The sequence below is a fragment of the Salvelinus alpinus genome, chromosome 11 (genome assembly GCF_045679555.1).
Source record: "Salvelinus alpinus chromosome 11, SLU_Salpinus.1, whole genome shotgun sequence".
NCBI classification, from domain to species: Eukaryota; Metazoa; Chordata; class Actinopteri; order Salmoniformes; family Salmonidae; genus Salvelinus; species Salvelinus alpinus.
This window is the reverse complement of record NC_092096.1, coordinates 26,383,477-26,408,884: the sequence shown is the minus strand read 5'-3', so window position 1 is coordinate 26,408,884 and position 25,408 is coordinate 26,383,477. Positions and strand designations below refer to the sequence as shown.

General features: G+C 46.2%; 1 protein-coding gene across 1 annotated transcript in view; it reads right to left on the bottom strand.

The window, feature by feature from the left end:
• The window catches only part of snd1 (staphylococcal nuclease and tudor domain containing 1), a 351,126-nt gene that overhangs the window by 73,481 nt on the left and 252,237 nt on the right, over nt 1-25,408 (bottom strand). The gene's annotated exons all lie outside the window — the stretch shown is intronic.

Genomic DNA, 25,408 nt, shown 5'->3' with positions numbered 1-25,408 from the left:
CTGATGTTCTGGGGCTCCTGCTGATGGGGCCACTGAACCCCACTGCCAGGGAGAACAAGTGGAACACAACTTCACAACAACTAAAGTCTCCTTTCCTTGTGTAACACCACAGCTTGTTCTACTCCTTTCATGTCCACCGCAGGCTGTTGTGTTTACTTGCAGGTAAAAAATATTTAAAAAGTGTGGTTTTTATATAGTGTAGCGATATCAAATCAAATGATATTTGTCACATGCTTTGCAAACAACAGGTGTAGACTAACAGTGAAACGCTTAAAGGCCCTTCCAACAATGCAGAGAGATTTTGAAAAAGTAATAACGAGGAATAAATAGAATGAGTAACGATAACTTGGCTAAATACACAGGGTACCAGCACCGAGTCAATGTGCTGGGGTACAAGGTAGATATTACTATGTTCGGAAAAAGTTATTATGCACAGATAACAGCGAGTAGCAGCAGCATGTGAAGAGGTGTCAGCATCAATATGTACGGGTGTGCGTGTTGTGTGTTTGTGTGTGTTGGAGAGTCAGTGTAGTATGTGTGAGTGTGTGGTTAGAGTCCACTGAGTGTACATCGAACCTGTGCAAGAGAGTGAAATAAGAGAATGAAATAAGCAGCCTCAAGCTGTTCAGGAGCCTTCTGGTCCCAGACTAGGCAGCCTTATGGCTTGAAGCTGGTCAGGAGCCTTCTGGTCCCAGACTAGGCAGCTTTATGGCTTGAAGCTGTTCAGGAGCCTTCTGGTCCCAGACTAGGCAGCTTTATGGCTTGAAGCTGTTCAGGAGCCTTCTGGTCCCAGACTAGGCAGCCTTATGGCTTGAAGCTGGTCAGGAGCCTTCTGGTCCCAGACTAGGCAGCCTTATGGCTTGAAGCTGTTCAGGAGCCTTTTGGTCCTAGACTTCTCGCTCTGGTACCGCTTATCACCAGCTTTTAGCAGCTGGCTAATTATTTAACTGTGTGGTATCATCAGCTAATTACCTTCACAAGGTCTCTCTCTCCCTCCCTCTCCCCTTCTCTCCCTCCAAGCAGTGTTACATGCTGACTAGACCAGGCACGGGCGTGAGTCCTGCGTGTGCCATCGTGCGCATGTTGATTTTGTCCATCCACACCAGACGCAATCAGGACACGCAGGTTAAAATATCAAAACAAACTGTGAACCAACTATATTAATTTGGGGACAGGTCGAAACACATGAAACATTCACGGCCATTTAGCTAGCTAGCTTGCTTGCTGTTGCTAGCTAATTTGTCCTGGGATATGAACATTGGGTTGTTATTTTACATTAAATGCATAAGGTCTTTGTAGAATTTTGCGTCACACGTGTTCTCTACTCCGACATTTAAACCACAGATAAAAGAGGAAACCTAGTTAGTTTCTAGTAATCTCTCCTCCTTCAGGCTTCTTCTTCTTCTTTGGACTTCATATGGCGGTTGGCAACCAACTTTACAGTGCATTACCACCACCAACTGGACTGCGGACCTCAGTTCATCTTTCAATCACCCACGTGGGTATATGCTCCTAAAAACCAATGAGGAGATGGGAGAGATGAGACTTGCAGCACGTCAAGCGTTAAAACCAAGTTCTATTTTAGCGCCTGGCTACGCAGACGCTCATTGACGCGAGCGATCAGTTTGGAGGAAATTACTGAATAACATGTATGTGTACATTTATTTTGCAATGCTCGCGCATGTAACGCGATGCGCGGTGTGGTCAGCATGTTAGCATGGTAGGCTAATTACATCCCACGTTTTATAGGCCTTTTACGACATGCTAGCACTAACCAATTACATCTGACGTGTGCAGCGTAAGACATTTACAGGCCCATTTCACTACTGCAATGAGTCGGGTGCCCTGCCCACCTGGATACAAAAGACTGGGTCAAACCACCCAAATACATTCAATTGCTTCTTCGTGGTGCCAAATAAAGGGAAGGGATATTTAAAAAATAATAATTTTGTGGACACGACCGACCAGGAGTTAATTAACCTCTCTTGGGTATGTGAGACGTTAGCGTCCCACCTCTTCAACAGCCAGTGAAACTGCTGGGCGCCAAATTCAAATACAGAAAGAAATACTCATTATAAAAATTCAGAAAACAAAACATATTTTACATAGGTTTAAAGATGAACTTCTTGTGAATCCAACCACGGTGTCAGATTTAAAAAATGCTTTACGGCGAAAGCATACCTTACGATTATTTGAGAACATAGACCACTAGACAAATCATTAAACAGTAACTAGCCAAGTAGAACAGTTACACAAGTCAGAAATAGAGATAAAATTAATCCCTTACCTTTGATGATCTTCATATGGTTGCACTCAGCAGACATTAACTCAATAAATGTTCCTTTTGTTCGATAAAGTCTCTTTATCTCTTTAAAGTCTCTTTATCTTCAGTAATCCACAGGCTCAAACGCAGTCAAAACAGGCAGACAAAAAAATCCAAATTGTATATGTAAAGTTCATAGAAACATGTCAAACGATGTTTATATTCAATCCTCAGGTTGTTTTTAGCCTAAATAATCGATAATATTTCAACCGGACAATAACGTCGTCAATATAAAAGGTAAACAAGAAAGGCACTCTCTCGGTCGCGCGCATGAAAAAGCTCTGTGACACTTTAGGGTCCACTCATTCCACTCATGTTGACATCTAGTGGAAGGCATAGAAACTGCAATTTGAGTCCTAAGTCAATGGATACTGTAATGGCATTGAATAGAAAACTACAAAACCAAAAAAACAACTACTTCCTGATTGGATTTTTCTGCCAAATCAGTGCTGTTATACTCACAGACACTATTTTAACAGTTTTGGAAACGTTAAGAGTGTTTTCTATCCAAATCTACCAGTTATATGCATATCATATCTTCTGGGCCCGAGAAGCAGGCAGTTTAATTTGGGCATGCTTTTCATCCAAAATTCCAAATGCTGCCCCCTACCCTAGAGAAGTTAAGACCCAAACATGGCCACGCTTCACAAACTTCCACGGGTCTTTTTCTCCATCCCTCCCGTAGATATTAATGGAGTCAATACCCACAATGCAGTGGGGCTTCAGCAGAGGGTAATGACATGTCTGGGCTTTTAATCAAACCTGCAGGACCAATCCGAGTGACACAGATTAGCTTGTCACTGTTCATTACCGTGGCAACTGTCACCGTGGTGGCGTCTCTGTGGGGGTTTGGGAGTCGTTCATGCCGATTCAGGCCAAGTGACCTCTGACACGTTGGCCCACGTCATGCCGCCGCAGTGGCAAGGGAACAGGAGGAGAGAACACACACAGAATGCCAATCACAGCGCTGCTTTCACAAAGACGATGCAGAAGTGCCCTTCCACATGGTGCTCACCCCCCCACACACATTCTCCCTCGCTGTGCCCTAGGCGGATGACCTTCCGTGAGCAACCGACCATTCCTGTTTGTTCCACTTGAACGCAGGTATGTGACTGCTGTTGCTGCTTCGACACAGTAGACGCGAGAGTTAGGATTCCAAGCTCCCTGTGTCCGGCTCCAAAAAGCAGAGCCAGTAAATCATCAGGCCTCTACTCCTGAAAAGGAAAACTGTTCTATAAGGACAACAACAGTGTTACAAAAGGATAACAACAGTGTTCCAAAAGGAGGACAACAGTGTTACAAAAGGATAACAACAGTGTTCCAAAAGGAGGACAACAGTGTTCCAAAAGGATAACAACAGTGTTCCAAAAGGATAACAACAGTGTTCCAAAAGGATAACAACAGTGTTCCAAAAGGAGGACAACAGTGTTCCAAAAGGATAACAACAGTGTTCCAAAAGGATAACAACAGTGTTCCAAAAGGAGGACAACAGTGTTCCAAAAGGATAACAACAGTGTTCCAAAAGGATAACAACAGTGTTCCAAAAGGAGGACAACAGTGTTCCAAAAGGATAACAACAGTGTTCCAAAAGGAGGACAACAGTGTTCCAAAAGGATGACAACAGTGTTCCAAAAGGATAACAACAGTGTTCCAAAAGGAGGACAACAGTGTTCCAAAATGATAACAACAGTGGTTCCAAAAGGAGGACAACAGTGTTCCAAAATGATAACAACAGTGGTTCCAAAAGCAGGACAACAGTGTTCCAAAATGATAACAACAGGGGTTCCAAAAGGAGGACGACAACAGTGTTCCAAAAGGAGGACAACAACAGTGTTCCAAAAGGAGGACAACAACAGGGCTTCCAAAAGGAGGACAACAACAGTGTTCCAAAAGGAGGACAACAGTGTTCCAAAATGATAACAACAGTGGTTCCAAAAGGAGGACAACAGTGTTCCAAAATGATAACAACAGTGGTTCCAAAAGGAGGACAACAGTGTTCCAAAATGATAACAACAGGGGTTCCAAAAGGAGGACAACAACAGTGTTCCAAAAGGAGGACAACAACAGTGTTCCAAAAGGAGGACAACAACAGGGCTTCCAAAAGGAGGACAACAACAGGGCTTCCAAAAGGAGGAGGACAACAGTGTTCCAAAAGGAGGACAACAACAGTGTTCCAAAAGGAGGAGGACAACAGTGTTCCAAAAGAATAACAACAGGGTTCCAAAAGGAGGACAACAACAGTGTTCCAAAAGAATAACAACAACAGTGTTCCAAAAGGATAACAACAGTGTTCCAAAAGGAGGACAACAGTGTTCCAAAAGAATAACAACAGGGTTCCAAAAGGAGGACAACAACAGTGTTCCAAAAGAATAACAACAACAGTGTTCCAAAAGGATAACAACAGTGTTCCAAAAGGAGGACAACAGTGTTCCAAAATGATAACAACAGTGGTTCCAAAATGATAACAACAGTGGTTCCAAAAGGAGGACAACAACAGTGGTTCCAAAAGGAGGACAACAACAGTGGTTCCAAAAGGAGGACAACAACAGTGGTTCCAAAAGGAGGACAACAACAGTGGTTCCAAAAGGAGGACAACAACAGTGGTTCCAAAAGGAGGACAACAACAGGGGTTCCAAAAGAAGGACAATAACAGGGGTTCCAAAAGAAGGACAATAACAGGGGTTCCAAAAGAAGGACAATAACAGGGGTTCCAAAAGAAGGACAATAACAGGGGTTCCAAAAGAAGGACAATAACAGGGGTTCCAAAAGAAGGACAATAACAGGGGTTCCAAAAGAAGGACAATAACAGGGGTTCCAAAAGGACAATAACAGGGGTTCCAAAAGAAGGACAATAACAGGGGTTCCAAAAGAAGGACAATAACAGGGGTTCCAAAAGAAGGACAATAACAGGGGTTCCAAAAGAAGGACAATAACAGGGGTTCCAAAAGAAGGACAATAACAGGGGTTCCAAAAGAAGGACAACAACAGGGGTTCCAAAAGGAGGACAACAGTGTTCCAAAAGGATAACAACAGTGTTCCAAAAGGAGGACAACAGTGTTCCAAAATGATAACAACAGTGGTTCCAAAATGATAACAACAGTGGTTCCAAAAGGAGGACAACAACAGTGGTTCCAAAAGGAGGACAACAACAGTGGTTCCAAAAGGAGGACAACAACAGTGGTTCCAAAAGGAGGACAACAACAGGGGTTCCAAAAGGAGGACAACAACAGGGGTTCCAAAAGAAGGACAATAACAGGGGTTCCAAAAGAAGGACAATAACAGGGGTTCCAAAAGAAGGACAATAACAGGGGTTCCAAAAGAAGGACAATAACAGGGGTTCCAAAAGAAGGACAATAACAGGGGTTCCAAAAGAAGGACAATAACAGGGGTTCCAAAAGAAGGACAATAACAGGGGTTCCAAAAGAAGGACAATAACAGGGGTTCCAAAAGAAGGACAATAACAGGGGTTCCAAAAGAAGGACAATAACAGGGGTTCCAAAAGGACAATAACGGGGGTTCCAAAAGGACAATAACGGGGGTTCCAAAAGAAGGACAATAACGGGGGTTCCAAAAGAAGGACAATAACAGGGGTTCCAAAAGAAGGACAATAACAGGGGTTCCAAAAGAAGGACAATAACAGGGGTTCCAAAAGAAGGACAATAACAGGGGTTCCAAAAGAAGGACAATAACAGGGGTTCCAAAAGAAGGACAATAACAGGGGTTCCAAAAGAAGGACAATAACAGGGGTTCCAAAAGAAGGACAATAACAGGGGTTCCAAAAGGACAATAACAGGGGTTCCAAAAGGACAATAACAGGGGTTCCAAAAGAACAATAACAGGGGTTCCAAAAGAAGGACAATAACAGGGGTTCCAAAAGGACAATAACAGGGGTTCCAAAAGGACAATAACAGTGTGTCCAAAAGGACAACAACAGTGTTTCCAAAAGGACAACAACAGTGTTTCCAAAAGGACAATAACAGTGTTTCCAAAAGGACAACAACAGTGTTTCCAAAAGGACAATAACAGTGTTTCCAAAAGGACAACAACAGTGTTTCCAAAAGGACAACAACAGGGGTTCCAAAAGGACAATAACAGTGTTTCCAAAAGGACAATAACAGGGGTTCCAAAAGGACAATAACAGGGGTTCCAAAAGGACAATAACAGTGTTTCCAAAAGGACAACAACAGGGGTTCCAAAAGGACAACAACAGTGTTTCCAAAAGGACAACAACAGGGGTTCCAAAAGGACAATAACAGGGGTTCCAAAAGGACAATAACAGGGGTTCCAAAAGGACAATAACAGGGGTTCCAAAAGGACAATAACAGCGTTTCCAAAAGGACAACAACAGCGTTTCCAAAAGGACAACAACAGCGGTTCCAAAAGGACAACAACAGCGTTTCCAAAAGGACAATAACAGTGTTTCCAAAAGGACAATAACAGGGGTTCCAAAAGGACAATAACAGGGGTTCCAAAAGGACAACAACAGTGTTTCCAAAAGGACAACAACAGTGTTTCCAAAAGGACAACAACAGTGTTTCCAAAAGGACAATAACAGGGGTTCCAAAAGGACAATAACAGGGGTTCCAAAAGGACAATAACAGGGGTTCCAAAAGGACAACAACAGTGTTTCCAAAAGGACAACAACAACAGGGTTTCCAAAAGGACAACAACAACAGGGGTTCCAAAAGGACAACAACAGTGTTTCCAAAAGGACAACAACAGTGTTTCCAAAAGGACAACAACAGTGTTTCCAAAAGGACAATAACAGGGGTTCCAAAAGGACAATAACAGTGTTTCCAAAAGGACAACAACAACAGGGTTTCCAAAAGGACAACAACAACAGGGGTTCCAAAAGGACAACAACAGTGTTTCCAAAAGGACAACAACAGCGTTTCCAAAAGGACAACAGTGTTTCCAAAAGGACAACAACAGTGTTTCCAAAAGGACAACAACAGTGTTTCCAAAAGGACAACAACAGTGTTTCCAAAAGGACAACAACAGTGTTTCCAAAAGGACAATAACAGGGGTTCCAAAAGGACAATAACAGGGGTTCCAAAAGGACAATAACAGGGGTTCCAAAAGGACAACAACAGTGTTTCCAAAAGGACAACAACAGTGTTTCCAAAAGGACAATAACAGTGGTTCCAAAAGGACAACAACAGTGTTTCCAAAAGGACAACAACAGTGTTTCCAAAAGGACAACAACAGTGTTTCCAAAAGGACAACAACAGTGTTCCAAAAGGACAACAACAGTGTTCCAAAAGGAAACACCTTGAGGGGTAAAGTAGCAAGCTTTTAGGACTCTGTGACCTTCAGTACCCCGGTGAATGATGTGTAGCCGGAACACGCACACACACACACGGTTGAAAACTGAGACCTACTGGATAATGTGAAGCCCGGGTCCATTGCTGTAACGGTCTCCCGCATGATGAAAGACAGACAGACATGCTTACACACTGAAGCCACAAGAATGATGTGATGCTGGTGATGGTTCCACAGGGAGGCTGGCCCATGTTGACTCCAATGCTTCCCACAGTTGTGTCAAGTTGGCTGGATGTCCTTTGGGTGGTGGACCATTCTTGATAAACACGGGAAACTGTTGAGCGTGTTTGTCTTGCCCATTAACCCTCTGAAAGGCACACATACACAATCCATGTCTCAATTGTCTCAAGGCTTAAAATTCCTTCTTTAACCCGTCTCCTCCCCTTTATCTACACTGATTGAAGTGGATGTAATAAGTGACATCAATAAGGGATCATAGCTTTAACCTGGATGCACCTGGTCAGTCTGCCGTGGAAAGAGCAGGTGTTCTTAATGTTTTGTACAGCAGGTGTATTGTGTGACACACAATAATAGTCTGTGGCTGTGTTGCACATGATGTGTAATCATAATCAGTAGCCCCCACCATTCAGAGTAGGGCCCCTACAGCACACTGCTGCCATAGTGACTGATGGGTATTGCTGAGTACACTGGTATCAGCATGTTGTTAACACACCCAGGTCACATGGCATGGGGTTTAACATGGGATAATCATGCTATGCTAGTGAAGCATGAATAGTCAGTAGTGACAAATGGTAAGAGATAGCTGAACCAAAGCCTAAGGGTGAACTGTGCCTTGCAGATGTCACAGCCAAACCCCTTGAGGTACTGAAGAGTAGACTGACTGTTTTACTAAAACCACAACCGGCTTTATATACAAATGTGCAAAGACATTTTCAAATGAACTAACTAATAACGAACAGAGTGAAAAACACTGCAGAGTTTGAAGAGAGGAAACGTGAGTCTGGAAGGGCTTGCAGCAGTACTGGTATAGACTGGAATGGGAGGTCATTTAGAATGTCCTGGCAGACTAAGAGACATTACATTCAGAAAATTTGCTTTCACACACACACACACACACACACACACACACACACACACACACACACACACACACACACACACACACACACACACACACACACACACACACACACACACACACACACACACACACACACACACACAGCCTTGTTCACGTGTGCACACACACCCCCCCGGAACCAGGGGGATGGGGACATTGGGAACATTGATTAAAGGTGACAGCATGTCAATTCCAATAGAGTGTGTTCGGCCCGGGCGAGACCAAATCTCCATCAACACCCAGAGCACAGACACACTCACTAGTGCATACTCACACACACACTCACTAGTGCATACTCACACACACACACTCACTAGTGCATACTCACACACACACTCACTAGTGCATACTCACACACACACTCACTAGTGCATACTCACACACACACTCACTAGTGCATACTCACACACACACACACTAGTGCATACTCACACACACACACACACTAGTGCATACTCACACACACACACTCACTGGGGCATACTCACACACACACACACTAGTGCATACTCACACACACACACTCACTGGGGCATACTCACACACACACACACTAGTGCATACTCACACACACACTCACTGGGGCATACTCACACACACACTCACTGGGGCATACTCACACACACACTCACTGGGGCATACTCACACAGACACTCACTGGGGCATACTCACACACACACACACTCACTGGGGCATACTCACACACACACACACTCACTGGGGCATACTCACACACACACACACACTCACTGGGGCATACTCACACACACACACACTAGTGCATACTCACACACACTCACTGGGGCATACTCACACACACACACACACTAGTGCATACTCACACACACACACTCACTGGGGCTAGTGCATACTCACTGGGGCATACTCACACACACACACTCACTGGGGCATACTCACACACACACACTCACTGGGGCATACTCACATACACACTCACTGGGGCATACTCACACACACACTCACTGGGGCATACTCACACACACACTCACTGGGGCATACTCACACACACACTCACTGGGGCATACTCACACACACACTCACTGGGGCATACTCACACACACACTCACTGGGGCATACTCACACAGACACTCACTGGGGCATACTCACACAGACACTCACTGGGGCATACTCACACAGACACTCACTGGGGCATACTCACACAGACACTCACTGGGGCATACACGCAAACACACACACACACGCATGCACGCGCGCACGCACACGCACACACACACGAAGAGTGAGATGAGGGTAGTAGGGTGCACAAGGACACGCACAGGTTGGATAAATCCACACTGCTGTCATTGTCTGTTCTACACTACACAGTGAACTATCACTCGAGGTAGGACATGCCCACAGACCTCCACATCAGCTTCAGTCTAAACATTTCAGTCATTTCCAACAACCCTGCTACTCCTTCTCTGGTGTAGGCTATACACTAGCTTACTTGTCTCATACTGGTTTTATCAAACTACTCTACCCAGAAGCCTTTGCCCTAAACGTCAAGTACTTCACTTGCAGCCTGTTGAAACAAGATTTCAAACCTATCACACAATGAAAAGTACAGCACTATTCGTTAGCAATTGAGGTAATTGACATTTTGAAAATACGCAGCTGTGGAAAAGCTAGTCATATCTGTCTAGAGCTGGAGGAGAACATGAATGTAGGGAGAGCGTATGGAGCAGCCTCTCTCCAGTTACACCACCCACATATGTAGTTTCATTGTTAATTCATTATTCAATAGTGCTCTGCAAACAATACAAATCAATACAAGTGCTTGTTATTAATAAAAGTGACCTTTGCAGATCAATCTAAGCCTCTATTACATTCCTAATGAAGGGGCCTTGAAAAGTGAATGCCTCATTAAATAAATGGCTGCTCTCTTGCCACGTTTCCCTTCTCGAGTCTACATCTTATATGATGAGTGAACCTCGAACGTTCGTCACCGAACACTCAGAGAAAACAAACTGAGCCCAAACTATGCTTGTTTGACGGGAGACACGAGACAAAGCCCCCAAGAAGATTCAGTAAAGTAAATCTAGGCTACATGTTCACCTGAACATCAGAACATTCAGACGTAGTTCCCAATCCCACATTCAATAACAAACATGCACCATTCCTCCAGTTCAATCGTCCAACCACAAGGTATTCACTCAGGTCAGGACATAACCACTACCTCATCCCCACCAGACTTGATTGGTAAACCAATTTGAACACCAGGCTTTCCTTACAATGTTGAGCACAACGTTGTATTAATGAGTAGAGATATTGGGTTGATGGGGTTGGCGGGCCTGTGGCTGACCGCGGATTCCTCTGGCTCAACCGTTGCCATGGTGTGTCGGGGGAACTATTCGAGGCTGGAAATAATGAACCAGCCTGGCGAATCAGAGTGCCACTCCAGCCAACCAATCCATCCCACCACTACACGGGCTCAATCTATACCACTACACCACTCAACCTAACTAGGGGCTCTATAGTGCAGCTGTGATACATCCCATGTAAGAACACGGTCATACGCAACCTGGGCCTGGTACGCGTTCGCCAACACAATGACAATCCATACAACGCTTTCTGTAACGGGGACGCGTTACAGCCTACTATGCATTCATCAGCCACATAGAATATGAATGACAATGACATGAATTGATGCAATCATTGTATTTGTATGGACAACACTTACTGTACATGACCGTGCGCAACACTTACTGTACATGACCGTGCGCAACACTTACTGTACATGACCGTGCGCAACACTTACTGTACATGACCGTGCGCAACACTTACTGTACATGACCGTGCGCAACACCTACTGTACATGACCGTGCGCAACACCTACTGTACATGACCGTGCGCAACACCTACTGTACATGACCGTGCGCAACACTTACTGTACATGACCGTGCGCAACACTTACTGTACATGACCGTGCGCAACACTTACTGTACATGACCGTGCGCAACACTTACTGTACATGACCGTGCGCAACACTTACTGTACATGACCGTGCGCAACACCTACTGTACATGACCGTGCGCAACACCTACTGTACATGACCGTGCACAACACCTACTGTACATGACCGTGCACAACACTTACTGTACATGACCGTGCGCAACACTTACTGTACATGACCGTGCGCAACACTTACTGTACATGACCGTGCGCAACACTTACTGTACATGACCGTGCGCAACACTTACTGTACATGACATTGTGCAACACTTACTGTACATGACAGGTGTGATGGCATAGTGCGCAATTTACTGATGACGCTTTACATACATGTGTACAGCCATGTTAATGAATTGTTAGAAGGACAGAACGTGATGTCTATGCACAGTGCATCCATCATGGAACAGCTGTATTAATAATGACTACAAGCATGTTAACAGGAATTATCATTGCTGGTAAATGTTTGAAAAACACGCACAGTGGGGGAGGAATCTGTAAAGTGCTTGGCTGATTGGCACATGGGAGGATACGAACAAGACCAATATCCTCAGTGTGTGTGTGTGTGTGTGGAGCCAGAATGTGCGTTTTACACGATCTGAAATGCTGTTTTAATAAAACCATCGATCAAAAACAGGGAGGCATAAAATCCCTTCTCACTTGTCTTAAGTGCAAATGTTAATGTTTCAACCATCTGGGTGATGAGAGGGGTGGTGGGTGGTGGAGCTTAGAGAGCCATAGAGGGTTGACCATGACTGATTCCACGATGAAGACCGATGTTCTCGTCAGGTAACACACGGGGAGATGTGGGTTGAACGGTGAATGATTTGACTGATTGCAATCACTTCAGGTAAAAACACAATCCTCCGATTAAGACAAATGCAGAGCAGGTGACTCGTAGCAATGTTCTTATTTGGTGCATATCACATTTCCTCCTGATCCAACAATGAAAGAAAACCACAGGGCTCGTCTCTGATTGGATGGGTGCTTGATTGACAGGTGTCATTGGGGACCCACACAGCAGTACACTGGGTACAACGGTAGAATGTGAGGACATTTGACAGGAGGTATGATGTATGGAGGAGACCTGGTGATCCAAGGACATTAACCCAATCACCAAGGTTAACAGGGGGTGGTCATGGAGCATTAACCCCTCGTGGCTCGCCCCGTTTTAGGGGATTAAGCGAGAAGGGTGGATGTTTGTGTGTGATGATTTACGATGTATGTATGTTAGTATGAGGGCCACGTGGTTCTCACCTCACTGCCCTGCAGCGCATGACTGCCTTGAGCACAACACTGTAATAAAACACACATGTAGGCGACACACGCATACGTAGCCGACACACACACACACACACACACACACACACACACACACACACACACACACACACACACACACACACACACACACACACACACACACACACACACACACACACACACACACACACACACACACACACACGCGGCTTTGGGAAGACAGGTGGGGACAGGAGGGTGAGCTAGGAAAGTATCTTCACACACTGGGACAACACAATAACACGCTGGCTTATTGGCTCTAAGGACACACCGATAAACACAATAGCACAACATAGAGGCCAATTTAACAATACTATACTAGGGCTGGGCCTATATACATACCAATCCCAACACACTAGGGCTGGGCCTATATACATACCAATCCCAACACACTAGGGCTGGGCCTATATACATACCAATCCCAACACACTAGGGCTGGGCCTATATACATACCAATCCCAACACTCTAGGGCTGGGCCTATATACATACCAATCCCAACACACTAGGGCTGGGCCTATATACTGGCCAATCCCAACACACTAGGGCTGGGTCTATATACATACCAATCCCAACACACTAGGGCTGGGCCTATATACATACCAATCCCAACACACTAGGGCTGGGTCTATATACATACCAATCCCAACACACTAGGGCTGGGCCTATATACATACCAATCCCAACACACTAGGGCTGGGCCTATATACTGGCCAATCCCAACACACTAGGGCTGGGCCTATATACATACCAATCCCAACACTCTAGGGCTGGGCCTATATACATACCAATCCCAACACACTAGGGCTGGGCCTATATACTGGCCAATCCCAACACACTAGGGCTGGGTCTATATACATACCAATCCCAACACACTAGGGCTGGGCCTATATACATACCAATCCCAACACACTAGGGCTGGGTCTATATACATACCAATCCCAACACACTAGGGCTGGGCCTATATACATACCAATCCCAACACACTAGGGCTGGGCCTATATACTGGCCAATCCCAACACACTAGGGCTGGGCCTATATACATACCAATCCCAACACTCTAGGGCTGGGTCTATATACATACCAATCCCAACACACTAGGGCTGGGCCTATATACATACCAATCCCAACACACTAGGGCTGGGCCTATATACATACCAATCCCAACACTCTAGGGCTGGGCCTATATACATACCAATCCCAACACTCTAGGGCTGGGCCTATATACATACCAATCCCAACACACTAGGGCTGGGCCTATATACATACCAATCCCAACACACTAGGGCTGGGTCTATATACATACCAATCCCAACACACTAGGGCTGGGCCTATATACATACCAATCCCAACACACTAGGGCTGGGCCTATATACATACCAATCCCAACACACTAGGGCTGGGCCTATATACATACCAATCCCAACACTCTAGGGCTGGGCCTATATACATACCAATCCCAACACTCTAGGGCTGGGCCTATATACATACCAATCCCAACACACTAGGGCTGGGCCTATATACATACCAATCCCAACACACTAGGGCTGGGCCTATATACATACCAATCCCAACACTCTAGGGCTGGGCCTATATACATACCAATCCCAACACTCTAGGGCTGGGCCTATATACATACCAATCCCAACACACTAGGGCTGGGCCTATATACATACCAATCCCAACACACTAGGGCTGGGCCTATATACTGGCCAATCCCAACACACTAGGGCTGGGTCTATATACATACCAATCCCAACACACTAGGGCTGGGCCTATATACATACCAATCCCAACACACTAGGGCTGGGCCTATATACTGGCCAATCCCAACACACTAGGGCTGGGCCTATATACATACCAATCCCAACACTCTAGGGCTGGGCCTATATACATACCAATCCCAACACTCTAGGGCTGGGCCTATATACATACCAATCCCAACACACTAGGGCTGGGCCTATATACATACCAATCCCAACACACTAGGGCTGGGCCTATATACATACCAATCCCAACACACTAGGGCTGGGCCTATATACATACCAATCCCAACACACTAGGGCTGGGCCTATATACTGGCCAATCCCAACACACTAGGGCTGGGCCTATATACTGGCCAATCCCAACACACTAGGGCTGGGTCTATATACATACCAATCCCAACACACTAGGGCTGGGCCTATATACATACCAATCCCAACACACTAGGGCTGGGCCTATATACATACCAATCCCAACACTCTAGGGCTGGGCCTATATACATACCAATCCCAACACTCTAGGGCTGGGCCTATATACATACCAATCCCAACACACTAGGGCTGGGCCTATATACTGGCCAATCCCAACACACTAGGGCTGGGTCTATATACATACCAATCCCAACACTCTAGGGCTGGGCCTATATACAGTGGGGAGAACAAGTATTTGATACACTGCCGATTTTGCAGGTTTTCCTACTTACAAAGCATGTAGAGGTCTGTAATTTTTATCATAGGTACACTTCAACTATGAGAGACGGAATCTAAAACAAAAATCCAGAAAATCACATTGTATGATTTTTAAGTAATTAATTTGCATTTTATTGCATGACATAAGTATTTGATCACCTACCAACCAGTAAGAATTCCGGCTCTCACAGACCTGTTAGTTTTTCTTTAAGAAGCCCTCCTGTTCTCCACTCATTACCTGTATTAACTGCACCTGTTTGAACTCGTTACCTGTATAAAAGACACCTGTCCACACACTCAATCAAACAGACTCCAACCTCTCCACAATGGCCAAGACCAGAGAGCTGTGTAAGGACATCAGGGATAAATTGTAGACCTGTACAAGGCTGGGATGGGCTACAGGACAATAGCCAAGCAGCTTGGTGAGAAGGCAACAACTGTTGGCACAATTATTAGAAAATGGAAGAAGTTCAAGATGACGGTCAATCACCCTCGGTCTGGGGCTCCATGCAAGATCTCACCTCGTGGGGCATCAATGATCATGAGGAATGTGAGGGATCAGCCCAGAACTACACGGCAGGACCTGGTCAATGACCTGAAGAGAGCTGGGACCATAGTCTCAAAGAAAACCATTAGTAACACACTACGCCGTCATGGATTAAAATCCTGCAGCGCACGCAAGGTCCCCCTGCTCAAGCCAGCGCATGTCCAGGCCCGTCTGAAGTTTGCCAATGACCATCTGGATGATCCAGAGGAGGAATGGGCGAAGGTCATGTGGTCTGATGAGACAAAAATAGAGCTTTTTGCTCTAAACTCCACTCGCCGTGTTTGGAGGAATAGAAGGATGAGTACAACCCCAAGAACACCATCCCAACCGTGAAGCATGGAGGTGGAAACATCATTCTTTGGGGATGCTTTTCTGCAAAGGGGACAGGACGACTGCACCGTATTGAAGGGAGGATGGATGGGGCCATGTATCGCGAGATCTTGACCAACAACCTCCTTCCCTCAGTAAGAGCATTGAAGATGGGTCGTGGCTGGGTCTTCCAGCATGACAACGACCCGAAACACACAGCCAGGGCAACTAAGGAGTGGCTCCGTAAGAAGCATCTCAAGGTCCTGGAGTGGCCTAGCCAGTCTCCAGACCTGAACCCAATAGAAAATCTTTGGAGGGAGCCGAAAGTCCGTATTGCCCAGCGACAGCCCCGAAACCTGAAGGATCTGGAGAAGGTCTGTATGGAGGAGTGGGCCAAAATCCCTGCTGCAGTGTGTGCAAACCTGGTCAAGAACTACAGGAAACGTATGATCTCTGTAATTGCAAACTAAGGTTTCTGTACCAAATATTCAGTTCTGCTTTTCTGATGTATCAAATACTTATGTCATGCAATAAAATGCAAATTTATTAATTAAAAATCATACAATGTGATTTTCTGGATTTTTGTTTTAGATTCCTTCTCTCACAGTTGAAGTGTACCTATGATAAAAATTACAGACCTCTACATGCTTTGTAAGTAGGAAAACCTGCAAAATTGTCAGTGTATCAAATACTTGTTCTCCCCACTGTACATACCAATCCCAACACACTAGGGCTGGGCCTATATACATACCAATCCCAACACTCTAGGGCTGGGCCTATATACATACCAATCCCAACACACTAGGGCTGGGCCTATATACATACCAATCCCAACACACTAGGGCTGGGCCTATATACTGGCCAATCCCAACACACTAGGGCTGGGCCTATATACTGGCCAATCCCAACACACTAGGGCTGGGTCTATATACATACCAATCCCAACACACTAGGACTGGGCCTATATACATACCAATCCCAACACACTAGGGCTGGGCCTATATACTGGCCAATCCCAACACACTAGGGCTGGGCCTATGTACTGGCCAATCCCAACACACTAGGGCTGGGTCTATATACATACCAATCCCAACACACTAGGGCTGGGCCTATATACATACCAATCCCAACACACTAGGGCTGGGCCTATATACTGGCCAATCCCAACACACTAGGGCTGGGCCTATATACATACCAATCCCAACACTCTAGGGCTGGGCCTATATACATACCAATCCCAACACACTAGGGCTGGGCCTATATACTGGCCAATCCCAACACACTAGGGCTGGGCCTATATACTGGCCAATCCCAACACACTAGGGCTGGGTCTATATACATACCAATCCCAACACACTAGGACTGGGCCTATATACATACCAATCCCAACACACTAGGGCTGGGCCTATATACTGGCCAATCCCAACACACTAGGGCTGGGCCTATATACTGGCCAATCCCAACACACTAGGGCTGGGTCTATATACATACCAATCCCAACACACTAGGGCTGGGCCTATATACATACCAATCCCAACACACTAGGGCTGGGTCTATATACATACCAATCCCAACACACTAGGGCTGGGCCTATATACTGGCCAATCCCAACACACTAGGGCTGGGCCTATATACGTACCAATCCCAACACACTAGGGCTGGGCCTATATACATACCAATCCCAACACACTAGGGCTGGGTCTATATACATACCAATCCCAACACTCTAGGGCTGGGCCTATATACATACCAATCCCAACACACTAGGGCTGGGCCTATATACTGGCCAATCCCAACACACTAGGGCTGGGCCTATATACATACCAATCCCAACACACTAGGGCTGGGCCTATATACATACCAATCCCAACACTCTAGGGCTGGGTCTATATCACAGCACAGGAAACTACTGTGGCTCAGCCCACTCATCCAAGAGGTGTAGGGTGTACTAGCACCTGGGGTCAGCTTTTAATATTGTGCACTAATGGATTGGGGGAGGGGAAGCTGATCCCAGATCTGTACCTAGTAGAAACTTCCCCCAGAGACATATGAGCAAGACTTCATTCTTTCCAAAAGGCTAAACTCCAATGCCCACCCACCACACACTTAAACCACACAGATACACACAGGCAGACACACACACAAACACACACAGACACGCACACACAGCGGCGGTTTAACAAGCCGTGAGCTCTAACAGCCCTAATCCCTTTTTCCCACCCAGTCTCTCCCGAACAGCATCGAAATCTGGAGGACAAGACGGGAGAGAACGCAGAGAGACCTGGATGTGGTTACTTAGCAAATAGATGATGCATTAAAACTGAACAGGTGGTGCGGCTGGTGGTGAGTATTGGGGGGAGAGGAGTGAGCAGCTGGGAATTTAAACAGAGAGCGAGAGAGGAGGGTGAGAGTGAGAGATTGAAAGAGAGACTCTCCTTAGCCTCTTATATCACAGCCAACAGATGTCCGTAGTCGGTGGACAGCGGGCGGCGGCTGGGCGAGCAGCGGTGGGCTCCTCAACCCCCGGCTTTCATGACTCATTTCAGAAAATGACCCTTAAGCTCTCTCTGGTTGTAGCCTTCCTAACTTTTTCAAATTGACACAGGAGCTCATCCACCATTCACTTTACTGGTTCTGGGTTAGCACTTGGCGCTGAGTGCTAAGGAGTTTACCGTGGCGGACGCTATCGCCACCTGGATACCGAGGTGACCACAGCATGGCGTAACCATGGAAACAGGAGGAAAAGCATGCACGCGGAAAAATCTTGTGACACATGCAAAGATGAACACACACATGAAGACACACACACACACCTCTGTTTTGATGCGACCCGGGCTCTCTCCATCATTTACATGAACACACACTTCTCCCTCTTTTACACACACATACGTTAGCCCACTGGGGGAACCTTCGTAACACATGGAGCCTTACCGCTAGCAGAAAACGACCGCATTGCATGTCAATCGGCGTGTCATTAAGGCCGGGCTGCATTACATCCGGCCATGATTGGGAGTCCCATAGGGTGGCGCACAATTGGCCCAGCGTCGGCGTCTGGGTTTGGCTAGGGTAGGCCATCATTGTAAATAAGAATTTGTTCTTAACTGACTTGCCTAGTTAAATAAAAGGTTAAATAAAATGAAAACTAAAACATCATCAAGCTACAAGGACATCAGAAGAAGAAAAACAAAGTGGCGTCATACAATTAAAGCTGTTGTAGTCTGCCTGATGGGGGTGTGTGTGTCTGTGTGTGTGTGTCTCTGTCTGTGTGTGTGTGTGTGTGTGTGTACAGTGCCTTCAGAAAGTATTCATACCCCTTGACTCATTCCACATTTTGTTCTCTACACACAATACCCAATAATGACAAAGTGAGAAAAATGACATTTTTGCATATGTATTGAATAATTACATAAGTATTCACACCCCTGAGTCAATACATGTTAGAACCACCTTTGGCAGCAATTTCAGCTGTGTGTCTTTCTGGGAAAGGCTCTCAGAGCTTTGCACAACTAGATTGTACAATATTTGCACATTATTCTTTTGAAAATTCTTCAAGCTCTGTCAAGTTGGTTGTTGATCATTGCGAGAATTTACTAGACAGCAATTCCAGTGTTTGGTGTAAAGCAGACTGAACAAGGTTTTCCTCGAGAATTTTGCCTGTGCTTAGCTCTATTCATTATCTTTTGATCCTAAAAAAACTTGCCGATGACAAGCATACTCATAACATAATGCAGCCAACACCATGCTTGAAAATATAAAGAGTGGTACTCAGTGATGTGTTGTGTTTGCCCCAAACACAACACTTTGTATTCAGGAATTAAAGTCAATTTCTTTGCCAGTTTTTTTGCAGTTTTACTTTAGTGCCTTATTGCAAACAGGATGCATGTTTTGGAATATTTGCATTCTGTACAGGCTTCCTTATTTTCACTCTGTCAATTAGGTTAGTATTGTGGAGTATTTACAATGTTGTTGATCCATCCTCAGTTCTCTATCACAGCCATTAAACTCTGAATGTTTCAAAGACCCCATTGGCCTCATGGTGAAATCCCTGAGCGGTTTCCTTCCTCTCCGGCATTTGAGTTAGGAAGGCCTGTATCTTTGTAGTGACTGGGTGTATTGATACACCATCCAAAGTGTAATTAATAACTTCACCATGCTCAAAGGGATATTTAATGTCTGCATTTGTTATTTTTACCCATCTACAAATAGGTGCCATTCTTTGCGAGGCATTGCAAAACCGCCCTTAACTTTGTGGTTGAATCTGTGTTTGAAATATACTGTTTGACTGAGGGACCTTACAGATAATTATGTGTGGGGTACAGAGATGAGGTAGTCATTCAAAAATCATGTTAAACACTATTATTGCACACAGAGTGAGTCCATGCAACTTATTATGTGACATTTGAACTCCTGAACTTATTTAGGCTGGCCATAACAAACACTACATTTCAATTCAATACATTATAAATTCAGGCTGTAACAACAAAATGTGGAGAAAGTCCAGGGGTGTAAACACTTTGAAGACACTGTATGTGGTCCTCATTCATTAAAAAGGGCAGGAGGTTGCAAATGCATGGAAAATAGGAATTACCTTCCAACGCATCAGTGAGTGATGTTCCAAAAGACAGGACATTTTACACAAATGTCCCTCGATGTTCCCGTACATAATTGTTCTTAAACAGTAGTAACTTTTTCAGAGCGCAAGGGTTCAAAAGGGCTGTTCTAAGTGTGTGTGTGCATGCTACTTGAATGTAGTCTCTCTGTTCCCAGTGTATCGCCTTCCGTCTCTCTCTGTTCCCAGTGTACCGCCTTCCGTCTCTCTCTGTTCCCAGTGTACCGCCTTCCGTCTCTCTCTGTTCCCAGTGTATCGCCTTCCGTCTCTCTCTGTTCCCAGTGTATCGCCTTCCGTCTCTCTCTGTTCCCAGTGTATCGCCTTCCGTCTCTCTCTGTTCCCAGTGTATCGCCTTCCGTCTCTCTCTGTTCCCAGCGTATCGCCTTCCGTCTCTCTCTGTTCCCAGCGTATCGCCTTCCGTCGCTCTCTGTTCCCAGCGTATCGCCTTCCGTCGCTCTCTGTTCCCAGCGTATCGCCTTCCGTCGCTCTCTGTTCCCAGCGTATCGCCTTCCGTCTCTCTCTGTTCCCAGCGTATCACCTCTCTCTCTTCCCAGCGTATCACCTCTCTCTCTTCCCAGCGTATCACCTCTCTCTCTTCCCAGCGTATCACCGCTCTCTCTTCCCAGCGTATCACCGCTCTCTCTTCCCAGCGTATCACCGCTCTCTCTTCCCAGCGTATCACCGCTCTCTCTTCCCAGCGTATCACATCTCTCTCTTCCCAGTGTATCACCTGTCTCTCTCTTCCCAGTGTATCACCTCTCTCTCTTCCCAGTGTATCACCTCTCTCTCTTCCCAGTGTATCACCTCTCTCTCTTCCCAGTGTATCACCTCTCTCTCTTCCCAGTGTATCACCTCTCTCTCTTCCCAGTGTATCACCTCTCTCTCTTCCCAGTGTATCACCTCTCTCTCTTCCCAGTGTATCACCTCTCTCTCTTCCCAGTGTATCACCTGTCTCTCTCTTCCCAGTGTATCACCTGTCTCTCTCTTCCCAGTGTATCACCTGTCTCTCTCTTCCCAGTGTATCACCTGTCTCTCTCTTCCCAGTGTATCACCTCTCTCTCTTCCCAGTGTATCACCTCTCTCTCTTCCCAGTGTATCACCTGTCTCTCTCTTCCCAGTGTATCACCTGTCTCTCTCTTCCCAGTGTATCACCACTCTCTCTTCCCAGTGTATCACCACTCTTTATTCCCAGTGTATCACCACTCTCTCTTCCCAGTGTATCACCTCTCTCTCTTCCCAGTGTATCACCGCTCTGTCTTCCCAGTGTATCACCGCTCTCTCTTCCCAGTGTATCACCGCTCTCTCTTCCCAGTGTATCACCGCTCTCTCTTCCCAGTGTATCACCTATCTCTTTCCAGTGTATCACCTTCTATCTCTTCCCAGTGTATCGCCTTCTATCTCTCTTCCCAGTGTATCACCTCTCTCTCTTCCCAGTGTATCACCTCTCTCTCTTCCCAGTGTATCACCTGTTTCTCTCTTCCCAGTGTATCACCTGTCTCTCTCTTCCCAGTGTATCACCTGTCTCTCTCTTCCCAGTGTATCACCTCTCTCTCTTCCCAGTGTATCACCTCTCTCTCTTCCCAGTGTATCACCTGTCTCTCTCTTCCCAGTGTATCACCTGTCTCTCTCTTCCCAGTGTATCACCACTCTCTCTTCCCAGTGTATCACCACTCTTTATTCCCAGTGTATCACCGCTCTCTCTTCCCAGTGTATCACCTTCTCGCTCTTCCCAGTGTATCACCTTCTCTCTCTTCCCAGTGTATCACCTTCTATCTCTTCCCAGTGTATCACCTCTCTCTCTTCCCAGTGTATCACCTCTCTCTCTTCCCAGTGTATCACCTCTCTCTCTTCCCAGTGTATCACCTCTCTCTCTTCCCAGTGTATCACCTCTCTCTCTTCCCAGTGTATCACCGCTCTCTCTTCCCAGTGTATCACCTCTCTCTCTTCCCAGTGTATCACCTCTCTCTCTTCCCAGTGTATCACCTGTCTCTCTCTTCCCAGTGTATCACCTGTCTCTCTCTTCCCAGTGTATCACCTGTCTCTCTCTTCCCAGTGTATCACCTCTCTCTCTTCCCAGTGTATCACCTCTCTCTCTTCCCAGTGTATCACCTGTCTCTCTCTTCCCAGTGTATCACCTGTCTCTCTCTTCCCAGTGTATCACCACTCTCTCTTCCCAGTGTATCACCACTCTCTCTTCCCAGTGTATCACCTCTCTCTCTTCCCAGTGTATCACCGCTCTGTCTTCCCAGTGTATCACCGCTCTCTCTTCCCAGTGTATCACCGCTCTCTCTTCCCAGTGTATCACCGCTCTCTCTTCCCAGTGTATCACCTTCTATCTCTTCCCAGTGTATCACCTTCTATCTCTTCCCAGTGTATCGCCTTCTATCTCTCTTCCCAGTGTATCACCTCTCTCTCTTCCCAGTGTATCACCTCTCTCTTCCCAGTGTATCACCTGTTTCTCTCTTCCCAGTGTATCACCTGTCTCTCTCTTCCCAGTGTATCACCTGTCTCTCTCTTCCCAGTGTATCACCTATCTCTCTTCCCAGTGTATCACCTCTCTCTCTTCCCAGTGTATCACCTGTCTCTCTCTTCCCAGTGTATCACCTGTCTCTCTCTTCCCAGTGTATCACCACTCTCTCTTCCCAGTGTATCACCGCTCTTTATTCCCAGTGTATCACCGCTCTCTCTTCCCAGTGTATCACCTTCTCGCTCTTCCCAGTGTATCACCTGTCTCTCTCTTCCCAGTGTATCACCTTCTCTCTCTTCCCAGTGTATCACCTATCTCTTCCCAGTGTATCGCCTTCTATCTCTCTTCCCAGTGTATCACCTATCTCTCTCTTCCCAGTGTATCACCTCTCTCTCTCTTCCCAGTGTATCGCCTTCTATCTCTCTTCCCAGTGTATCACCTCTCTCTCTCTTCCCAGTGTATCACCTCTCTCTCTCTTCTCAGTGTATCACCTCTCTCTCTCTTCCCAGTGTATCACCGCTCTCTCTTCCCAGTGTATCACCGCTCTACCTTCCCAGTGTATCACCGCTCTCTCTTCCCAGTGTATCACCACTCTCTCTTCCCAGTGTATCACCACTCTCTCTTCCCAGTGTATCACCACTCTCTCTTCCCAGTGTATCACCACTCTCTCTTCCCAGTGTATCACCTCTCTCTCTTCCCAGTGTATCACCTGTTTCTCTCTTCCCAGTGTATCACCTGTCTCTCTCTTCCCAGTGTATCACCTGTCTCTCTCTTCCCAGTGTATCACCTGTCTCTCTCTTCCCAGTGTATCACCTCTCTCTCTTCCCAGTGTATCACCTGTCTCTCTCTTCCCAGTGTATCACCTGTCTCTCTCTTCCCAGTGTATCACCTGTCTCTCTCTTCCCAGTGTATCACCACTCTCTCTTCCCAGTGTATCACCACTCTTTATTCCCAGTGTATCACCGCTCTCTCTTCCCAGTGTATCACCTTCTCGCTCTTCCCAGTGTATCACCTTCTCTCTCTTCCCAGTGTATCACCTTCTCTCTCTTCCCAGTGTATCACCTCTCTCTCTTCCCAGTGTATCACCTCTCTCTCTTCCCAGTGTATCACCTCTCTCTCTTCCCAGTGTATCACCTCTCTCTCTTCCCAGTGTATCACCTCTCTCTCTTCCCAGTGTATCACCTCTCTCTCTTCCCAGTGTATCACCGCTCTCTCTTCCCAGTGTATCACCTCTCTCTCTTCCCAGTGTATCACCTGTCTCTCTTCCCAGTGTATCACCTGTCTCTCTCTTCCCAGTGTATCACCTGTCTCTCTCTTCCCAGTGTATCACCTGTCTCTCTCTTCCCAGTGTATCACCTGTCTCTCTCTTCCCAGTGTATCACCTCTCTCTCTTCCCAGTGTATCACCTCTCTCTCTTCCCAGTGTATCACCTGTCTCTCTCTTCCCAGTGTATCACCTGTCTCTCTCTTCCCAGTGTATCACCACTCTTTATTCCCAGTGTATCACCACTCTCTCTTCCCAGTGTATCACCTCTCTCTCTTCCCAGTGTATCACCGCTCTGTCTTCCCAGTGTATCACCGCTCTCTCTTCCCAGTGTATCACCGCTCTCTCTTCCCAGTGTATCACCGCTCTCTCTTCCCAGTGTATCGCCTTCTATCTCTCTTCCCAGTGTATCACCTCTCTCTCTTCCCAGTGTATCACCTCTCTCTTCCCAGTGTATCACCTGTTTCTCTCTTCCCAGTGTATCACCTGTCTCTCTCTTCCCAGTGTATCACCTGTCTCTCTCTTCCCAGTGTATCACCTATCTCTCTTCCCAGTGTATCACCTCTCTCTCTTCCCAGTGTATCACCTGTCTCTCTCTTCCCAGTGTATCACCTGTCTCTCTCTTCCCAGTGTATCACCGCTCTCTCTTCCCAGTGTATCACCGCTCTTTATTCCCAGTGTATCACCGCTCTCTCTTCCCAGTGTATCACCTTCTCGCTCTTCCCAGTGTATCACCTGTCTCTCTCTTCCCAGTGTATCACCTT